This window comes from Canis lupus, chromosome 17 (assembly GCF_048164855.1).
Source record: "Canis lupus baileyi chromosome 17, mCanLup2.hap1, whole genome shotgun sequence".
In the NCBI taxonomy this organism is placed as follows: domain Eukaryota; kingdom Metazoa; phylum Chordata; class Mammalia; order Carnivora; family Canidae; genus Canis; species Canis lupus.
Window position 1 is genome coordinate 50224609 of NC_132854.1, and position 21998 is coordinate 50246606.

Below are 21998 nucleotides of genomic sequence, written 5' to 3' on the forward strand. Positions count from 1 at the left end.
AGAGACTGTGCTGCGTTCATTCTTCAGACCTCTTTCAATCCACAAAGCGGTCTTCTAGTTGTTTTAAAAATGCAAACCTTTTAGGTCACTCACTTACTTAAACCTGCCTCTGGCCTTCCACTGCATGAAATAGAAGGTATAAACTTCAGTACTTAGACTAATAAAATGTCTGTACAATTTGACTTCAGGTTCCCATTTTCAAGCTTTAGCTTAGACTCTCCACTCTGCTCTTCAGCATCAACAGCATGCTTTTTTCAGATGCTGGAAAAAAAATCTTTCCTTGTCCAGAACACTTCTCCCCACCTTCCTCCCTTCAGAGAGTTAATTCATGTTTCAGATCTCTACTTAGGCACTTGGAAACAAGTGCTCAGATTTAGAGCACATGTGTGGATACATATATTGTCTATGTTTTCTCCAAAGGGATATTATAATTCTAAAAGCAATGTATCTCCAAGGACTTCTACATGTCTTATTAGATTTATTCCTTTCTACTTTGTATTTCCTGGAAGTGTTGTAAATAACAGCTTCTTTAAAAATTATAATTTCTAATTGTTAATATTTCTTTTTTTGGTATATTTATTTTTATCACTGTATTCTCTCTCTCTTTCTCTCTCTTTTTAAAGAATCATTTTTTTTTTTCATCATAGTAAGTATACTCTTTAATCTCCAACCCCTATTTCCCCCATCTTCCTACCAACCTCCCCTCTGGTAACCAGCAGTTTGGTCTCTAAAGTTAACAGTCTGTTTCTTGGTTTGTCCCTCTATTCCCTTTGCTCACTTGTTTTGTTTCTTAAATTCCACATAGAATTGAAATCATATGGTATTTGTCTTTCTCTGACTGACTTATTTTACTTAGCATTATACTCTCTAGTTCCATCCATGTTGTTGAAAATGTCAAGATTTCATTCTTTTTATGACAGAAAAGATATTCTATTGTGTTTGTATATACATATAGATAAATATATAGATATCTATATCAACTCTTCTTTGCCCATTCATTGATCAATGGACATTTGGGCTGCTTCCATAATTTGGCTATTGTAACTAATGCTGCAATAAACACAGGGGTGCATGTCTCTGTTTGAATTAGTTTTTGTATTTCTAGGTATATATACCCAGTATTGCAATTCCTGGACCATAGGGTAGTTCTATTTTTATTTTTTTTGAGGAACCTCCATATTGTTTTCCATAGTGGCTGCATTCCCATCGATAGTGCAAGAGATTTCTATTTTCTCCACATTGTTGCCAACACCTGTCATTTATGTTTTCTATTTTAGCCATTCTGCTGGGTGTGAAGTGATATCTCATTGTTTTAATTTGCATTTCCCTGAGGATGAGTGCTGCTAGGCATCTTTTCATGTGTGCATTGGGTATTTGTATGTGTGTATTCATGTATGTATGTATTTGTATGTCTTTGGAGAAATGTCTGTTCATATCCTCTGCCCATTTGTTAATTGGAATATTATTGGTATTAAGTTGTATCCATTCTTTATATATTTTGGATACTAACCCTTTATCAGGAATGTCATTTGCAAGTATCTTATCTGATTCAGTAAATTGCCTTTCCTTTGCTGTACAGAAACATTTTATTTTGATGAAGTCCTATAATTTAATTTTGCCTTTATTTCCCTCACTCACAGGATATATCTAAAAAAATATTGCTCCAGCCTATGTCAGAGATATTACTGCCTGTGCTCTCTTCTAGGATTCCTATGGTTTCAGGTTTCATATTTAGGTCTTTAATCCATTTTGAGTTTATTTTTGTGTATGGCTCAAGAAAGTGGCCCAATTTCATTCTTTTGCATGTGGCTGTGTACTTTTACCAACACCATTTGTTAAAGAGACTGTCTTTTCCCTGTTGTATATCCATTCCTCTTTTGTCAAATACTAATTGAGCATATAATTGTGGGCTTATTTCTGGGTTCTTTATTCTATTCTACTGATCCATGGATCTGTTTTTGTGCCAGTACCATACTGTTTTGATTACCATAGCTTTGTAATACAACTTGAAATCTGGAATTGGGATCCCTCCAGCTTTGTTCTTTTTTAAGATTGCTTTGGCTATGCAAGTTCTTTTTTTTGTTTGTTCCATACAACTTTTAGGATTGTTCATTTTAGTTCTGTGAAAAATGCTGTTGGTATTTTGATGGGATTGTATTCAATCTGTAGATTGCTTTGAGTAGTAAAGAAATTTTAACATTTGTTCTTCCAACTTTTTTGGTTTTTACATTTCTTTTTTTTTTTTTTAAGATTTTGTTTATTTATTAATGAGAGTCAGAGAGAGAGAGAGAGAGAGAGAGAGAGAGAGGCAGAGACACAGGCAGAGGGAGAAGCAGGCTCCAGGCAGGGAGCCCAATGTGGGACTCGATCCCAGGTCTCCAGGATCACGCCCTGGGCTGAAGGTGGCCCTAAACCACTGAGCCGCCGGGGCTGCCCGGTTTTTACATTTCTTTGTGTCAACTTGAATTCTTTCATTAGTGTTTTATAGTCTTTAAAGTACATGTCTTTCACCATTTTTTTTTTTTTAGATATTTTGTTTTTGATGCAATTATAAATGAAATTGGTTTCTGAATTTTACTTTCTGATGCTTTATGATTACTGTATAGAAATCCAACAGATTTCTGTATATTGATTTTGTATCTTGGGACTTTACTGAATTAGTTTATCAGTTTTAGTAGTTTTCTTGTTAGAGTCTTTAGGTTTGATACATATACTATCATGTCATCTGCAAATAGTGAGAATTTCACTTCTTTCTTATCAATTTGGATCCCTTAATTTCTTTAAATTGTGTAATCTGTGCTTAGGACTTCCAGTACCATGTTAAATAGAAGCGGTGAGATTGGACATCCTTGTCTTGTTCCTGACTTTAGAAGAAAAGCTCTCAGTTTTTCCCCATTGCATATGGTGTTGGCTGTGTTTTTTCATATACAGCCTTTATTATGTTGAGTTATGTTCTCTCTTGACCTACTTTGCAGAGGGTTTTTATCATGAATGGATGTTGTACTCTGTCAAATACTTTTTCTACATCTATTGAAATGATCATACCATTTTTATTCTTTCTCTTATTGATAGTATGTATCACATTGATTGTTTTGTGAGTATGGAACCACACTTGGACCCTAGGAATAAATTCCACTTGATTGTGGTGTATGATTTTTTTTTAATTTTTAAAATTTTTATTATTTTTTAATATTTCAAGTTTTTACTTAAATTCTAGTTAACATATAGTATAATATTAGTTTCAGGAGTAGAATTTAGTGATTCATCACTTACATAGAACACCCAGTGCTCATCACAAGTGCCCTCCTTAATTCCCATAACCCATCTCCCCTCCTGGTGTACGGTATATTTTTTAAATTAATTAATTAATTAATTTGTTTGTTTGTTTATTCATTCATTCATTCATTCATGACAGACACACCGAGAGAGAGAGAGAGAGAGAGAGAGGCAGAGATACAGGCAGAGGGAGAAGCAGCTCCATGCAGGGAGTCTGAAGTGGGACTTGATCCCAGGTTTCCAGGATCAGGCCCTGGGCTGAAGGCGGCGTTAAACTGCTGAGCCACCCCGGCTGCCCTGATTTTTTTTTTTTTTAATATATTGTTGATATTGGTTTACCAATATTTTGTTGTGGATTTTTATATCTATATTCATAGAGATTTTGTTTGGTACTTCTCTTTTTTTTTTTTTTTTGTAGTGTCTTTATCTAGTTTTGGTCAGGATAATGCTGCTTTCATTGAATGAATTTAGAAGCTTTCCTTCCTCTTCTAGTTTTCGGAAGAGTTTAAGAAGGATAGATATATAGATATTAACTCTTCTTTAAATATTTCTTAGAATTCTCTTGTGAAGCTTCCTGGTCCTGGATTTTTGGGGTTTGGGGGAGTTTTTTTTATTATGAATTCAACATCATTGCTGGTAATTGGTCTGTTCAAATTCTCTTTTTCTTCCTACATTAGTGTTGGTAGGTGATATGTTTCTAGGAATTTATTCATTTCTTCTAAGTTATCCAATTTGTTTGCATATAGGCTTTCATAATATTTTGTTGCAATTATATTTCAGTGATTTTAGTTGTTATTTTTCCTCTTTTATTTGTGATTTTGAGTCTTTGTGTGTGTGTGTGATTTGAGTATTTTTTGCTGAATCTGGCTAGACTTTTATCAGTTTTGTTGATATTTTTTCCTGATCTGTCCTATTGGTTTTTTGTTTGCATATCATTTATTTCCGTTCTAATCTTTATTATTTCCTTTCTTTTGGTGGATTTGGGTTTTATTTGTTCTTCTTTTCCTAGCTCCTTTGGTGTGTTAGGTTGTTTAAGATTTTTCGTGCTTCTTGAGGTAGGTCTATATTGCTATCATCTTCCCTTTTAGAACCACTTTTGCTCTAACCCAAAGATTTTAGGCAGAGGGAGAAGCAGGCTCCATGCAGGGAGCCTGATGTGGGACTCGATCCCAGGACTCCAGGATCATGTGCCAAAGGCAGGCGCTACACTGCTGAGCCACCCAGGGATCCCCCAAATTTTGGATCATTGTGTTCTCATTTTCATTTATTTCCATGTACTTTTTGACGTCTTCTTTGATTTCTTGGTAAACCCATTCATTGTTTAGTAGCATGGTATTTAGCTTCCATGTATTTCTTGTGGTTGACTTCTAGTTTCATAGTGTTGCAGTCAGAAAAGATTCATGATATGACTTTGAATTTGTTGAGACTTGTTTTGTGGGTTACTATGTGATCTATTCTGGAGAATACTTCATGGGCACTTGAAAAGAATGCATATTCTGCTGTTTTAGGATGAACTGTTTAGGATATAACACACACACACACACACACACACACACACATATATATATATATATATATATGTTAGAACCATCCTGTCCAGTGTGTCATGCAAAGCCATTATTCCATGTTGATTTTCTGTTTGGATGATTTGTCCATTGATGCAAAGTGGTGTTAACATCCCCTATTATCGTACCTATAAAATTTGAATTAGCATGACCTATAGTTATTTTCAGACTGATATGAATTTTAGTCATGGCTTGTAGACTTTTTTACATTTTGCTTTGATTTCACCAAACCGTGAGGACCACTGATTACTATATTTAATGTAATTGAACTGTAACATGTAGTATAATCTGTATGGAAGTAACCAGACTCAAATCAAGGGAAGTCAGATTGGCTTAATAAATAAAACCTCAAAGTCTATAAGTTTAAGGTTATGGTTCTCTGGAGATATACCTAGTTTTTCATTTGAAAATTGATCCTAGATATAATAATCATAATTTTGATGGCACCAAATGCTTTTAATTTGAGAGCATTACAGAATAGAGCAATACAGAGAATACAAATGCCTAGATGAAAGAATATAGGAGGGATGATGCAGACACAAATCAGTCTGAACATGTACTCATGGCCACTAATGAAATGTATAAATAGAGTTAAGTAGTTATAATATTACCTTATGGAAAAAGAAAATTGTTGAAATATTTTTATTCTATGAATGTTATAAATTTCTACTTTAGGAAGTTAACATAGTTTTAAAGGAAATCCAGACATAATATTGTATGGTATAATATTGGTATGTAATAGTATGTCACATATATCTGTCTTTTCCTGTCTACTGTGAACTTCTGAAAGGTAGACTCAGATATATGTGTGTGTGTGTGTGTGTGTGTGTGTGCGTGCGCATTTACATACATAGATATCTCCCAAGAATCTTATTTCAGTGGCTGGAATACCATACTGTTCTCTAAGTAGTAGCTGAATTGACTACAAATAGTGAAATGAATGGTTCTAGAGCCCAGTTGTATGTCATAAAAATAGTGCAAGCTTCCAATTTATCACATGCTTCATGTTTATCTTTTAATATTACTATTTAAGACCTAATAAAATGGCTAACTATACTAAATATCTCAACTATTTATAGTTTCTTCTATAAAACTTAAAAGGTTTACAGACATTGAGTTCTATTAGAATATTAAACTATCAAGAATAAATAGAAACATATCATGTATTCTAATATACATACACTGAACTATTTTTCTACTAATAACATGTAAGAAGGTTATGTTTAAAATATGGTCTACCTGGTGTGGCATTTCTGTCAAGACAAATACATCAATGAAACAGAACTAATAGCCTAGAAGTAGACCAACAAATACAGAGTCAATTGATTTTTAGCAAACGTGAACAAAAGATAGTCTTTTTAACAAATAGTGATGAACCATTAGAGATTAATATACAAAAAAATTTACCTTGAGCCATATTCTTCACTGAAAGTAAATGCAAAATGCATTATGAACATATGTTTTGAATCTAAAACTGTAAATTTGTAGAGGAAAAAAAATCAAGACATCTTTGTGACACTATTGAAAAAGATTTTAAATAGAACACAAACCATAAAAGAAAAATATTGATAAATTCGACTTCATAAAAAAAGAACATCTGACACTGATGTCAGTGTTAAGACAAATGAAAATTCAATTGAAAGGACAAGTCATTGGCTGAGAGATAATATTTACAGATCATTATCTGATAAATGGCTTATATCCTGAATATATGAAGAGCTCTCAACATTCAATAAGAAAACACAGAACAAAATTTCAAATGATCAAATATTTGATTGAACACTGTATCAAAGATGTTCAGATAAAGTACAAGATACTTGATAACACTTTTCATTAGAAAGATACAAATTAAGCCACACTGAGATAATTGCACATGTTTTAGAATGTTTACAATGAAAAATGATAACATACCAAGTGTTGGTAAGAATATGGATCAGCTGGAACTTTCATACACTGCTCCTAGGAATTTAAAATGATATCACTACTCAGAAAATCTAGTATGTCAGTCTCTTAAAAGTTAAACATATACCTATCATATAAAATAGCCATTCCCTTCTCATATATTTTCCCAAGAGAAATGAAAACATAGGTATGCAAATATTTAGAACAGCTTTATTTGTAAAAACCAAAATCTGGAAACAACTCTACCATCCATCACAGATGAATGGGAGGAAAATGTGAATATAAAATGTATTCATATTCATTGGAGTCCTATTCGACAATAAAAGGGAATTAACTATACAACCAACACATGGATGAACATAATTACACCAAGTGACATAAGACATTGAAAAATATATGATATGTAACTCAAAAAAAAGTTTTTTAGAAAATTACTATTCATAGTGACAGAAAGCAGGCTGGTGTTTGAGAAAGAAGGGGAGAAGAGGTGAGAACAAAGATGACAAAGGAGCTTGAGAAAACTATATTCAATAAATCTTTTTAAAAATGTCTACAGTAAAACATGCAGCAACATTAAAAGTCAACTGATGGGGCATCAAATATACAAAATGAGCCTGAAGCAATTTGAAGTACTCAGAAAACCCCACTGTGATGAAAGTGTCAAAAGAACATGGAAGCCAATAGAAAAAGCACGGTGATATCATTCCAAAAAATACAGTATGGAAGAGAAGGGTAGGAGGAATAACATAACAATAGAGAAAACTGACAAATACTACCTCAAGAGCAAGAACCACCTCAACAATTGTTAAATTATGTTGATTATATATGCATTTCTCAATACAGTGTGATGAAAATGGCACTTTACTCTGTGGTTTTGTTCCCCCAAACCCATAACCCTAGCCTAATTATAAGTAAAACACAAGACAAACCCAATAGAGAGATTTTTACGAAATACCCAGACAGTGGTATCAAAGTTGGCAACATCGAAACAAGAAATATCTAAAGAGTTTATTTTTTTAAGATTTTATTCATGAGGAGACACAGAGAGAGAGAGGCAGAGACACAGGCAGAGAAGAAGCAGGCTCCCTACGGGGAGCCCCATGCGGGACTAGATCCCAGGACCCTGGAATCAGACCCTGAGCTAAAGGCAGATGCTCAACCACTGAGCCACCCAGGAGTCCCAGGAGTTTAAAACCACATTAAAAATAAGTGTCATGTGATATGATAGGTGGGATTCTGGAATAGAAAAAGGACTTTAGCCATGGGAGTCTAAATTAAGAATACATTTTAAGCTAGTTATAATACATCAATGTCAATTAATTAATTGTGTAACAAATGTACCATACTGACTTAAGATGTTAATAATAGGGGAAAACTGTGGGGTACATGGAAACATTCTGTTCTCTCTTCACAATTTTTGTGTAAATCTAAAATTGTCTTAAAATGAAAGGTTAATTTCAAAAAGCAATTAACTGAAGCATACCACAGGAAGAACAGAAACTAACTTTGTTTTCCATAACTTCTGCTCCATCTGCACTTTTCATTTTTCCAACACCCCTGGGCTCCACCCAGTGAGTGAATAAAACAGTTCAATATGAAGCGCTCATTCTAAGTAATTTTTGTTTTGTTTTCAGTTTTTACAAGTATTCTTAATATAATGTTTTTATTGTTTTTGAGAAGAGATACAGACACTAAACATGAATGAAAAAGTTGTCCAGTAGTAAAAATATGAAAGATGCTTCTCTGTATTAACAGATCAATGGAACAATGGTTATAAACTCTATAGGTTTCACTCCCAGCTGTATCACACATAACAGCTTGACTTTATCAATTGCTTACCCATTTGTGGGGAAAAGAAGAATAGCCACCTCATTGAAGGTGAGCATTAAAAAGTTTAATTTATGCAAAATATTTGCAACTCCATAAGGTCACTATTACTGTTTCTGCCTCTCTACTATATTCTATAGTGTGATAAATTCCTAATTCAGCAACAAACTTTATGTTCTTTAAAAAAAAAAACATATTTAATGTTAACCCTCTTTATACACTTATATCCCAATTATTTTTACTTGGAAACAGAGTCGGATGTGTCTGGAGACTGAATTCAAGCCTCATGTTAATTATCTGAAATCCAATTTGTTGTCTACATCCCTTTAGAAATGTGAGCTATGTAGTATGCAATATTCATAATATGGCTAGATACCTCATATGAGAGTAATTTAATTGTCAGTGCTGCTCAACCATTGTTTAATGAATTCCTAACAATTTGAAAGGCAAGCTGTTGGAAGGCCATTATTAAATTTCATATTTGCTCTGCAGTTTTCTTCACCATTGCTTCATCTATTTAGGATTATGATAACATTAACTTTTGAATTCCTTTAAAAATAGGACTTTTTATATAGTACAAACTTTGAACTTCCTATATATTTGGAAAATAGAGTAAATATGTTTTTAAGGCATGGCTTGCAATTAAGCCAAAAGGTGATGATTACACTAGTCTGCACATTGTTCATCAATTTACACAGTAGCAGCAAAAGGATATTATGGTAGACACAGGAAGAAAAGTCACCTCTCAATTACCTCTCAAGGTAATTACAAGGTAATTACAGCAGAACGTAATCTTACTTTTTAAGTAACTTCATAAATTGTAACATCTCAAAAAGCAAATTATATCAAGATACCTTTTATTTATATTATTGATCATGCCACAAAACATTAAATTGTGTATTACTGTGTTTGTTGTAATATCTCAAAAGGCACCTGGGGACAGAGCATGTTTTGAGGGTTCATATCAAAACCAAATAACCAGATTAAATTTGAAGAAGAAAACTGATTAAATCAATGACTTTAGGGTCAAAACTTATAGAATAGATATTTTCACAGAGTCTTCAGTGAATTAAATAATTCTATTTTGGATACATTGAACACTTTCATGATCTCTAAAACAGTTCCAAAAATAACCTGTACTTGTTATTTAACCATGGCCAAGAATGCTGAGACAGTAGATATTCATGATTGAGCTATGTTATATATAGGTACATATACTCACTCAGGGGGTCAATGAGATCTGAAAAATAGAAAATAAAATGCAAATATTTTCCAGACTGGGGGGAGGCATTACTAATGGAAAGATCTGTTAAGCAGGTTTTAACTGTTTAAGATGGATAAAATTAATTATAAATAACAACTGGACTGTTGCTGAACAAATATAATCTGGGACATTTAAGAAAACATATCAGTTCAGTGTGGATTTAATGATGCTCTATTTTTTTTTTTTTTTGTAGCACTGTGTGAAGGTTTGCAATTATCAAGAGAATTTGGATTACTTAGTACTTAAATTTCAGAACCCTGTATGGATTCCCTGACCTGATATTCAATACCCACTACTTGAACTCATTATATAAATACTATCCATTAGACAATGACAGCAATATGCCACAGTGGACAATGTGTTTACAGTGAAAATATGTCAATTTGAATTCTACTACAACTCTGAGGGTTTAGAATTACTAATTTTCTACCTAAAAAATAGGGACTTGTGATTACATGCTGTAGTTTTTACCATTCTTGGTGCCTAGTAATCCTTCCTGTATTCCAGAAATTACAAATCCTCCTGGACACAAGGTAGTCCTGTCATATAAACTATGCTAAATCAGTCCGAATCCTACTTCCAACCTCTAAGAGTAATTGTGGCCAAGAGATGAGAATATTACTAAGACTAGACCAACCTCATTTCCTCTATTCTTTTGCTCAAAGAGGTGATGAGGGAGACTCGGTCCCTTCTCCCTATGGTCTGATATCTGCAAGGCATTAAGCCAGAGTTGACTATAGACAGGCTTCTGATGAAGAGAAAATATATTTGCAATAGCAAAGAACAGCCTGGACAGAATCAAGAGACATTCTGAGGTCAATCCCATCCCTGATAATCCCATGATTTCTGATGTAAATTGTATAATCCCTCTTCAAAATGAAGCCCAGTATATATATGTTAGCCATTTGTAACTATTCTACTTATTTTCTTGGGGGTTATTTTTGGAGATAAAAGAGTGTACATGTAAAATATCAGTCATAGATTAAAAATAGGATAAATCAAGGCCATTATTATTATGATTTATTTTCTTCAATTCACATATAAAGATACTCTTTTATTAGTTGATGTAGCTTGAGGTTCAAGAAAAAAAGTTAAATATATATATATATATATACATATATATATATATATATGTATATATATATTTATAATCCAGGCTAAATTTGCTACTACAACTGCTACAAATAGTACTCTCACTGGAACTACTAGTACTAATAGCACATCTATTATTATTATCACCATTTGCCAAATGACTACTGTTTATTGACTATGCTATGGATGCTCCAAGTATCATCTCATTTAATTTACATAGGAATTATTGTTATATCACTTTTATTATCATCACAGTTTATAATCCAATAAAGGGATCCCTGGGTGGTGCAGCGGTTTGGCGCCTGCCTTTGGCCCAGGGCGCGATCCTGGAGACCCGGGATCGAATCCCACATCGGGCTCCCAGTGCATGGAGCCTGCTTCTCCCTCTGCCTGTGTCTCTGCCTCTCTCTCTCTCTCTGTGACTATCATAAATAAATAAAAATTAAAAAACAAAATTATAATCCAATAAAACATTAATGAGGTTAAGTGGCATAAACTGAACTCATGGCTAGTCATGTTTATTGACATAGGTATAATTCAGATGAAAATTGGGTATTTCCATGAATCATCCAGACAATTCTTTAATTTCTTCAGGTTTCTCTGTATGTGGCATAAGCTCAAGTGGCAGGACTACTGAGCATTTCAAAATGAAACCAAGAAAAAATCTGCCAAGCTATAACATGAATGCTAACCCTTTTTGATCATAAATTTGTAAGATGAAAAGAAAATCATACTTCACTTTATTGATTCACTTTTAATACATTTTGTAAAATATACAGCAAATTTGATAGATAGTATTTACATATTTAGGATTTATAAAATGAGGATTGAAGAATGGCTCAAAGTGTGTTTTGGTGTTGCTCTTGATGCTACAGTTGAAATCTTGAGAGAATTTGTCATAAGCAATATATCTAATAAATGCCTCTGCTAAGAAAAAATAGAATTTGTCATAAACCCAGATCATGCTGGAAAAAAGAAGATTATACTTAAACTAAACGGAAGGACAGAATATTGCTAGAGGGAGATTTAGTTTCCAGAGGAGTCAGAAAATGCCAAGTTAGGGAGTTGTTCCCTTCATGTATTTTGGATCCCAGTTTTAAGTGTTCTTTATTTGGATTTAGTCATATGTTGGTCACATTTTCTGCAACTAAACCTCTTAGTCATTTCTGGTTCAACTTTGGTGTCCTTCTCTTTATATTAAGTTACTTAAAACATTTTAAAAACTACCTCCTGGGAAAACTATATTCTTCTTCCTCTCTCAGCTGTCAAAATGATTTAAAGTGTGACCTCTCAATCAATGGACAGTAGCCACTTCATCTTGAAACGATTTTTTTTCTTTCTGATTCTCTTTTGTCTTTTGTTCTCTAAATGTGCCATCTAAAGCAGTACTTTTGAGTTGCTCAAATTGGTCCATTTCTTGAATTGTTTTCCCCTTTCAGTGTTTCATTTAATGTTTCTCTAATGGTTAGTTACTGTCAGAAGTCCTGTGAAAAGGTATGTCTTTGAGTTTATGTCCTCACTAATGCACATAATCTTGAATATTTAATAATACAATTCCTTGTATTATTGAAAGGGATGCAGTTTTATCTAATTGCAGGCTCATTTTCTTGTCCTTTTTGTAGGATGCGTACTGTGAAATTTCTGTTGGTATTTTTTATCTTAATTTTGCCTTCATAATATAAAAAATAACTTAGAAGAAACATCTTTTCTGAATGTCTAGCATAATTTTACTTTCAATAAATACTGAATATGAATGATAAAGGGAAGGAAACAGGAAACTAAAATTTTTGACATTTTTGCCAAAATTTTTGGCACTGTGCTTCATATTACCTCATTTTTCTGTATATATTTTTTATTGGAGTTCGATTTGCCAACGTATACCATAACACCCAGTGCTCATCCCATCAAGTGCCCCTCTCAGTGCCCGTCACCCAGTCACCCCAACCCCCTGCCCACCTCCCTTTCCACCACCTCTTGTTCATTTCTCAGAGTTAGGAGTCTGTCATGTTCCATCACTCTCTCTGATATTTCCCACTCATTTTCTCTCCTTTCCCCTTCATTCCCTTCCACTATTTTTTATATTCCCCAAATGAATGAGACCATATAATGTTTGTCCTTTTCCGACTGACTTACTTCACTCAGCATAATACCCTCCAGTTCCATCCATGTTGAAGCAAATGGTGGGTATTCGTCATTTCTAATGGCTGAGGACTATTCATATTCATATTCATATTCAGTATACATAGACCACAGCTTCTTTATCCATTCATTTTTCGATGGACACCGAAGCTCCTTCCACAGTTTGGCTATTGTGGACGTTGCTGCTATAAACATCGGGGTGCAGGTGTCCCGGCGTTTCACTGCATCTGTATCTTTGGGGTAAATCCCCAGCAGTGCAATTGCTGGGTCATAGGGTAGCTCTATTTTTAACTCTTTGAGGAACCTCCACAGTTTTCCGGAGTGGCTGTACCGTTCACATTCCCACCAACAGTGCAAGAGGGTTCCCCTTTCTCCACATCCTTTCCAACATGTGTTGTTTCCTGTCTTGTTAATTTTCCCCATTCTCACTGGTGTGAGGTGGTATCTCATGGTGGTTTTGATTTGTATTTCTCTGATGGCAAGTGATGCAGAGCATTTGTCATGTGCTTGTTGGCCATGTCTACCTCTTCTTTGGTGAAATTTCTGTCCTTGTCTTTAGCCCATTTCATGATTGGATTGTTCGTTTCTTTGGTGTTGAGTTAAATAAGTTCTTTTTTTTTTTTTTTTTTTTTGAGTTAAATAAGTTCTTTATAGATCTTGGATACTAGCCCTTTATCTGATATGTCATTTGCAAATATCTTCTCCCATTCTGTAGGTTGTCTTTTAGTTTTGTTGACTGTTTCTTCTGCTGTGCAGAAGCTTTTTTATCTTGATTTAGTCCTAATAATTCATTTTTGGTTTTGTTTCCCTTGCCTTCCCAGATGTATCTTGGAAGAAGTTGCTGTGGCCAAGTTCAAAAAGGGTGTTGCCTGTGTTCTCCTCTAGGATTCTGATGGATTCTTGTCTCACATTTAGATCTTTCATCCATTTTGAGTTTATCTTTGTGTCTGGTGTAAGAGAATGGTCTAGTTTCATTCTTCTGCATGGGGCTGTCCAACTTTCCCAGCACAATTTATTGAAGACACTGTTGTTTTTTCAGTGGATAGTCTTTCTTGCTTTGTTGAATGTTAGTTGACCATAGAGTTGAGGGGCATTTTTGGGTTCTCTATTCTGTTCTATTGATCTATGTGTCTGTTTTTGTGCCAGTACCACACTGTCTTGATGATCACAGCTTTGTAGTACAACTTGAGATCTGGCATTGTGATGCCCCCAGCTATGGTTATCTTTTTCAATATTCCTCTGGCTATTCTGAGTCTTTTCTGATTCCACACAAATCTTAAGAGGATTTGTCCCAACTCTCTGAAGAAAGTCCATGGTATTTTAATAGGGATTGCATTAAATGTGTAAATTGCCCTGGGTAGCCTTGACATTTCCACAATATTAATTCTTCCAATCCATGAGCATGGAATATTTTTTTCCATCTCTTTGTGTCTTCCTCAATTTCTTTCAGACGTGTTCTGTAGTTTTTAGGATAGAGATCCTTTACTTCTTTGGTTGAGTTTATTCCTAGGTATCTTATGCTTTTGGGTGCAATTGTAAATGGGATTTACTCCTTAATTTCTTTTTCTTCTGTCTCATTGTTACTGTATAGAAATGCCACTGATTTCTGGGCATCGATTTTGTATCCTGCCACACTGCTGAATTGCTGTATGAATTCTAGCAATCTTGGGGTGGAGTATTTTGGGTTTTCTATGTACAGTATCATGTCATCTGCAAAGAGGGAGAGTTTGACTTCTTTGCCAATTGGAATGCCTTTTCTTTCTTTTTTCTTTTCTTTTCTTTTTTTTCTCTTTCTTTTTTTGTTTGCCTGCTTGCTGAGGCTAGGACTTCTAGTACTATGTTGAATAGCAGTTGTGAGAGTGGACATACCTGTCATGTTCCTGATCTTAGGGGAAAGGCTCCCAGTGTTTCCCATTGAGAATGATATTTGCTGTGGGGTTTTCGTAGATGGCTTTTAAGATTTTGAGGAACGTTCTCTCTATCCCTATACTCTAAAGAGTTTTGATCAGGAATGGATGCTGTATTTTGTCAAATGCTTTCTCTGCATCTATTGAGAGGATCATATGGTTCTCGTTTTTTCTCTTGTTGATATGATCTATCACGTTGATTGCTTTTTTTTAATTTTTATTTATTTATGATAGTCACAGAGAGAGAGAGGCAGAGACATAGGCAGAGGGAGAAGCAGGCTCCATGCACCAGGAGCCCGATGTGGGATTCGATCCCGGGTCTCCAGGATCGCGCTCTGGGCCAAAGGCAGGCGCCAAACCGCTGCGCCACCCAGGGATCCCCACGTTGATTGCTTTATGAGAGTTGAACCAGCCTTGCATCCCAGGGATAAATCCCACTTGGTCATGGTGAGTAATCTTCTTAATGTATTGTTGGTTCCTATTGGCTAGTATTTTGCTGATAACTTTGGCATCCATGTCCATCAGGGATATTGGTGTATAATTCTCCTTTTTGGTGGGGTCTTTGGTTTTGGAATTAAGGTGATGCTGGCCTCATAGAATGAGTTTGGAAGTATTCCATCCCTTTCTATCTTTTGGAACAGCTTTAGTACAATAGGTATTGTTTCTTCTTTAAATGTTTGATAGAATTCCCCTGGGAAGTCATCTGACCCTGGACTTTTGTGTCTGGGGAGGTTTTTGACGACTGCTTCAATATCTCCCCTGGTTATTGGCCTGTTCAGGTTTTCTATTTCTTCCTGTTCTAGTTTTCGTAGTTTGCGGTTTTCCAGAAATGTGTCCATTTCTTCTAGATTGCCTAATTTATTGGCGTATGGCTGCTCATAATATGTTTTTAAAATCGTTTGTATTTCCTTGGTATTGGTTGTGATCTCCTTTTTCATTCATGATTTTATTAATTAGAGTCTTTTTTGTTTTTAAAAGGCTGGCTAATGGCTTAACTATCATATTAATTCATTCAAAGAACCAACTCCTGGTTTTGTTGATCTGTTCCACAGTTCTTCTGGTCTTTATATCATTGCATTCTGCTGGGATCTTTATTAGCTCTCTTCTTCTGCTGGGTGTAGGTTTTATTTGCTGTTCTTTCTCCAGTTCCTTTAGCAGTATACCAGTTTAGCTTGTGTATTTGAAGTTTTTCCAATTTTTTGAGGGATGCTTGTATTGTGATGTATTTCCCTCTCAGGACTGCTTTTGCTGTATCCCAAAGATTTTGAATGGTTGTATCTTTAATCTCACTAGTTTCCATGCATCTTTTTAATTCTTCTCTAATTTCCTGGTTGACCCTTTCATCTTTTAGCAGGATGCTTTTTAACCTCCACTTTTTTGAATTTCTTCCTAATTTCTTCTTGAGATTGAGTTCAAGTTTCAAAGCATTTTGGTCTGAACATATGCAGGGGACAATCCCAATCTTTTGGTATAGGTTAAGACCTGATTTGTGACACAGTATGTGGTATGTTAAGACCTGATTTGTGACCCAGTATGTGGTCTATTATGGAGAAAGTTCCAGGTGCACTTGAGAAGAATGTGTATTCAGTTGCATTTGGATGTAAAGTTCTGTATTTATCTATGAAATCCATCTGGCACAGTGTATCATTTAAAGCTCTTGTTTCTTTGTAGATGTTGTGCTTAGAAGATCTGTCATTTGCAGAAAGTGCCATATGGAAGTCTCCCAGTATTAGTGTATTATTATCTAAGTATGTCTTTACTTTGGTTATTAATTGATTGATACTCTTGGCAGCTTCCACATTAGGGGCATATATTCATGACTGTTAGGTCCTCTTGTTGGATAGATCCTTTAAGTACGATACAGTGTCCCTCTTCATCTCTTACTACAGTCTTCGGGATAAACTTTAATTTATCTGATATGAGGATGGCTACCCCTGTTTTCTTTTGAGGACAATTTGAATAATAAATGGTTCTCCAATCTTTAATTTTCAGGCTGGTGGTATCCTTAGGTCTAAAATGAGTCTCTTGTAGACAGCAAATAGAGGAGTCTTGCTTTTTTATCAAGTCTGAAAACCCTGTGTCTTTTGATGGGATCATTAAGCCCATTCGCGTTCAGAGTTACTATTGAAAGATATCAATTTAGTGTCAACATAATAACTATTCAGTCCCTGTTTTTGTGGATTATTTCTTTGGGCTCCCTCTTTCTTTTACAGGGTCCCCCTTAATATTTCTTGAAGAGCTGGCTTGGTGGTCACGTGTTCTTTCAGTTTCTGCCTATCTTGGAAGGTCTTTATCTCTCCTTCTATTCTGAATGAGAGCCTTGCTGGATAAAGTATTCTTTGCTGTATGTTCTTTTGATTTAGAATCCTGAATATATCCTGCCAGCCCTTTCTGGCCTGCCAGGTCTCTGTCTGCTGTTAATCTAATATTTCTCCCCATATAAGTTAAGGATTTTCTCTTTATCTTTGGAATTTGCATGTTTTACTATTAAACGTCCAGGTGTTGAATGGTTTTTATTGATTTTAGGTGGTATCTCTCTATCTTTTGAATCTGAATTCCTGTTTCCCTCCCCAAATTAGGGAAGTTCTCAGCTATGATTTGGTCAAATATGCTTTCTGGTCCTCTGTCCCTTTCAGTGCCCTCTAGAACCCCAATTACATGTAGATTTTTCCTTCTGAGGCTGTCATTTATTTTCCTTAACCTTTCCTCAGGGTCTTTTAATTGTTTTTCTCTTTTTCCTCAGCTTCCTTCCTTGCCATAAACTTGTCTTCTATGTCACTCTTTCTTCTACCTCATTAACCCTCATCATTAGGACCTCCAGTTTGGATTGCATCTCATTTAATTGATTTTTAATTTTGGTCTGATCATATCTAAATTCTGCAGTCATGAAGTCTCTTGAATTCTTTATGCTTTTTTCCAGAGCCACCAGTAGCTTTATAACTGTGCTTCTGAATTGGCTTTATGACTCTGAATTGTAATCCAAATTCTATAACTCTGTGGCAGAGAGTACTGTTTCTGATTCTTTATTTTGTGGTGGTTTGTTCTTTCTAGTTATTTTGCTCAGTGCAGAGTGGCTAAAAATGAGTGGTACTTGTTGGAAGCACAAACTCCTCTCTGTAGCATTCTAGCTGTTCTCTTTTTAAATCTCAGGTCGAATTTGTAGGTTTTCAGGATAATTTGAAAGTTACCTAGGTAAGTTGGTGGGGACATGTTACTTGAGGATCCTATCCCTCTGCCATCTTGCCCCGCCCCCCTCCATATTACCTCATTTAATGTTTACCGTTCACCATAACTCAATACCATTTGGGAAATGTTCAGCAAAAGTAGGTCAATGTGTGTATTTTTATTTATGAAGTTTTACTTCACTGTAAAACTATAAGTCAAGCCTTTGCAAATTTCTATATATTAAATTAAATACAAGAAGCACTTATTAAAACTCTAAATATAAGAAAGCATATGATTATTTGTCAAAAACCTTACTTAAAACATTTCATCATGCCAATTTTTTGTTGTTGTTGTTAAATCATTCAGTTGTATAAGCAACCCTTGTCCTCCTCAAATAGGCCGGGAAGGTGATGGCTCTGAATAGTACATCTAATTTTTGGTTCACTCTGCATAAGGTAGATATTTGCCTCAAGCTTTCTTGGAAAGCATACTTGTCTCTACCAGGCCCTGCACAACTCACCCATCCCTGGCCATTTTTTCCTTTTTCTGCAAAGATTTCCGGTTTCCAATTTCCTTTCTTTTAGCTTTACTTTATTTTCACCACTGGCTTAGGTTATTTTCTGTATAGATCTGAATTTAAATGCAATCTCTTAAATTCTAATTTTAACATAACTTTCCAAAGATACCCTAGTTATTAACAAGAACCCTGTATTCTTCCCATTGCCCCTACAAATGATCAAATATCCATTTTATAAGGATGTTTGACTTCTGTAACTGAAATTAAGAAAAAATATCTGAATCACATCAAAAAGAATACTTGAGAATGAATTTATCAGAAAGTGTTCAAGACCTCTGAAAACAAAACATTGCTAAAAGAAAATTTAAAATATCTAAAATAAATGGAGAAATATTCTATGTATATATATGCGTTGGAAAGATCAATATCCTGAAGATGACAATTCTCCACAGTTTTATCTATGGGTTCAACACAATCCCTATCAAAACCCAGATTTTTTTTTTTTTCCAAAGAGCAAAGCATTCTTAGATATGATACCAAAATAATGGTACATAAAAGAATGTGAATATTAACTGAACTTCATTAAAGACAAAACAAAACTGTTTGGCTTCAAAAGATACCCTTAATAAAAGGTCACAGATTAGGAACAAATATGTGTGAAGCATATATACATGATTTATATATATATATATATATATAAATATAAATATATATATATCTTTATGTTATGTATATATTTATATGTGATATAAGTCATCAATTACATATATTTTCTTTTTATCTTGAAATAAGTTCACAAAGATTTTCTTCTATATATTCTTCTAGAAGTTTTATAGTTACCTTTACACTTTGGCATATGATCCATTTTTAGTTATGTGTATGATAAAAGTGTCTAAATAATTTTCATGAGAAAATCCAATTTTATCACTACAATTTGTATCCAGTCTATGTGAAGAACTCTTCTAAAGTAATATAAAAAATCCAATTAAAAATTAGTGAAGAAAAAAATGAAAAACTGAATAGACATTTCACTAAAAAAGGTATATGAATGACTAATAAGCACATGAAAAAATGCTCAGCATCAATAGCCATCAGCAAATGCAAATTAAAATAATATGAAATACCACTTTATACCCTTAGGAAGAGCTACAGTTAAAAAAGAAGATAATCAATAGGCAAGGAGATATGGAGAAATCAGAATCTCCATATATTGCTAATGAGAATGTAAATCAGTACAGCCACTTTGAATTATTTTTTAAAAAGTTAAGGGACACCTAAGTGGCTCAGTCAGTTAAGCATCTGCCTTTGCCTCAGTTCATGATTCCAGGGTCCTAAGATCAAGCCCCGCAGGCAGCATCGAGCTCCCTGCTCACTGGGAAGCCTATTTCTCCCTCTCCCTCTGCCCCTACCTTTCTCTCTCAAATAAGCAAATAAAATATTAAAAATAAAACTCAACAAACTTATCTTCTGACCTGGCAGTTACACTCCTGGGTGTCTGCATGAAATGAAATCCAAGTCCACACAAAGACTTGTGTTCATAGCTTTATTCATAATAGTAAAAATCTGAAAACCCTGTATCTCCATGAAGTGATAAAGGGATAAATTGTGGTTTATCCAGATAATAGACTACTACTTAGTCATGAAAAGGAACAAAATATTGATATACAGTACACATGAAGGAGCCTCAAAAACATTGAATTAAGTGAAAGAAGTCAGATGCAAAAGACATAATTCATATGAAATGTTCAGAAAAAAAAAAACAAATTTAAGCAGATAGTGGTTGCCTGGGGCTGGAGTTAGCACTGAGAATGACTGCAAATAGTAGTACATGGGATCTATTTGGAGTGATAGAACTGGATTGTGGTGACATCTATAAATTTACTGTCAAAAAGTGTGTACTTAATATGGGTAAACTTTATGGTATGTGTATTTTCTCTTGCTGTTGTAACAAATTACTAACAGTTTAGTAGCTTAAAATAATACAAATTAGTTATTTTGAATTTCTGTAGATCTGAAGTCTGGTGAGAGTCTCCATAAGCTAAAATCAAGGTGTTGACATGCTTTATTCCTTTCTGTAGGCTCCACAGAATCCATTTCCTTGTTTTTCCGGGTGTTGTCAGAATTTAATTCCATACAGCTGTGAGACTGAAGTGCTGGTTTCCCTGCTGGATGTTAGTTATTGGGGCCACCCTTAGCCCTGAGACCCCTCTTGTACATAGACCTCTACATCTTGGAACAAGCGGTGGGCATCAGATCCTTCTCATGCTGCCATACCCTCCTCCCAGAAGTGATCTTTCTTTGATACAGCCAGAAAAGATCCCCAGATTTTAAAGACTCAAATGGTTGGGCCCACAAAGATAATCTCACTACGTCATCAACTTTAATCCAATCTTCAAAGTCTCTTTTCCCATGCAAGGCAACATATTCAAAGGAGATATTAGGTATTGACATATTTGAGGATCCATTATTCTGCCAATAGGACACATTATTTCTTCTTCATTTAGATTTTTTACATTTACATCATTTCTTAAGATCTAATACCCTATGGTAGAATCTAAATAATCCCTTGTAGAACATTATATCATTGGTGAATAAAGACAATTTAGGTTTTTTTTTTCTTTCTGATATATTTTTGTTTTTTTATTATTATCTGATTTCATATAACACCACGGCCTTAACTACCTAAGAGCTTTCCTAGGCTCTCAGGCTGAAAATGTCAGAGCCATCCTTTATTCCTTTCCTCAAGCCCCATAAAAGATTCCTCAACAAGTCCTGAGAGCTATACCTAGAAACATATAATAAAAATGACTACTTCAACACTTCAACCTGTGCCACTCTATTCCAAATTCTTGTAAGGTTTTACTTAAGGTTCCACTGATGCCTTAAAGATCTCTCTGCTTCCATCCTTGCCCTGCTCTCCTTGTCCAGTCTGTGTTTCATTTAGTAGTCAGAGGGATCACATAAAATTACCATTAATTCAAGTACTTAATAAAAGTACTCATTAAGGACTATGACTCATTGAGTCCTTGTATGTGTTAGAGGGGTTAACCCACCTACATTTTTAAATAACCCTATAAATATAATTATTTCCCCATATTTACAAGTTAGAGATTAAAGCACTAGAACTTTAGCTTATATAAGGGTAGACAACTAGCAAATCCAGCAGCCAGAATTTGAACATAGGCCAGTTATTCCAAAACCCATAATACTCCTAACTACTATGCTATAGTCAATCTATTATTTTCCAAGTTTAATTGAATATTAAGTTCAATTTTATTGGTTTATTTTTAGTTTTGTCAGAGCCACCAAGTATCAAAAACAGCCACCACTTCCCCATTCTCTCC

General features: G+C 34.6%; 1 long non-coding RNA gene across 9 annotated transcripts in view; it reads right to left on the reverse strand.

Annotated features, from left to right (window-relative positions):
- Positions 1–21998, reverse strand: part of LOC140608082 (uncharacterized) — an 848352-nt gene that overhangs the window by 24984 nt on the left and 801370 nt on the right. For 7 of the 9 annotated variants that reach the window (XR_012010065.1, XR_012010062.1, XR_012010058.1 and 4 more), the window contains one exon: positions 6753–6800. The exons of the other annotated variants lie outside the window; for them this stretch is intronic. This is a non-coding gene — a long non-coding RNA (uncharacterized lncRNA). The remainder of the gene's footprint in view (positions 1–6752; positions 6801–21998) is intronic. 9 annotated transcript variants of the gene reach the window in all.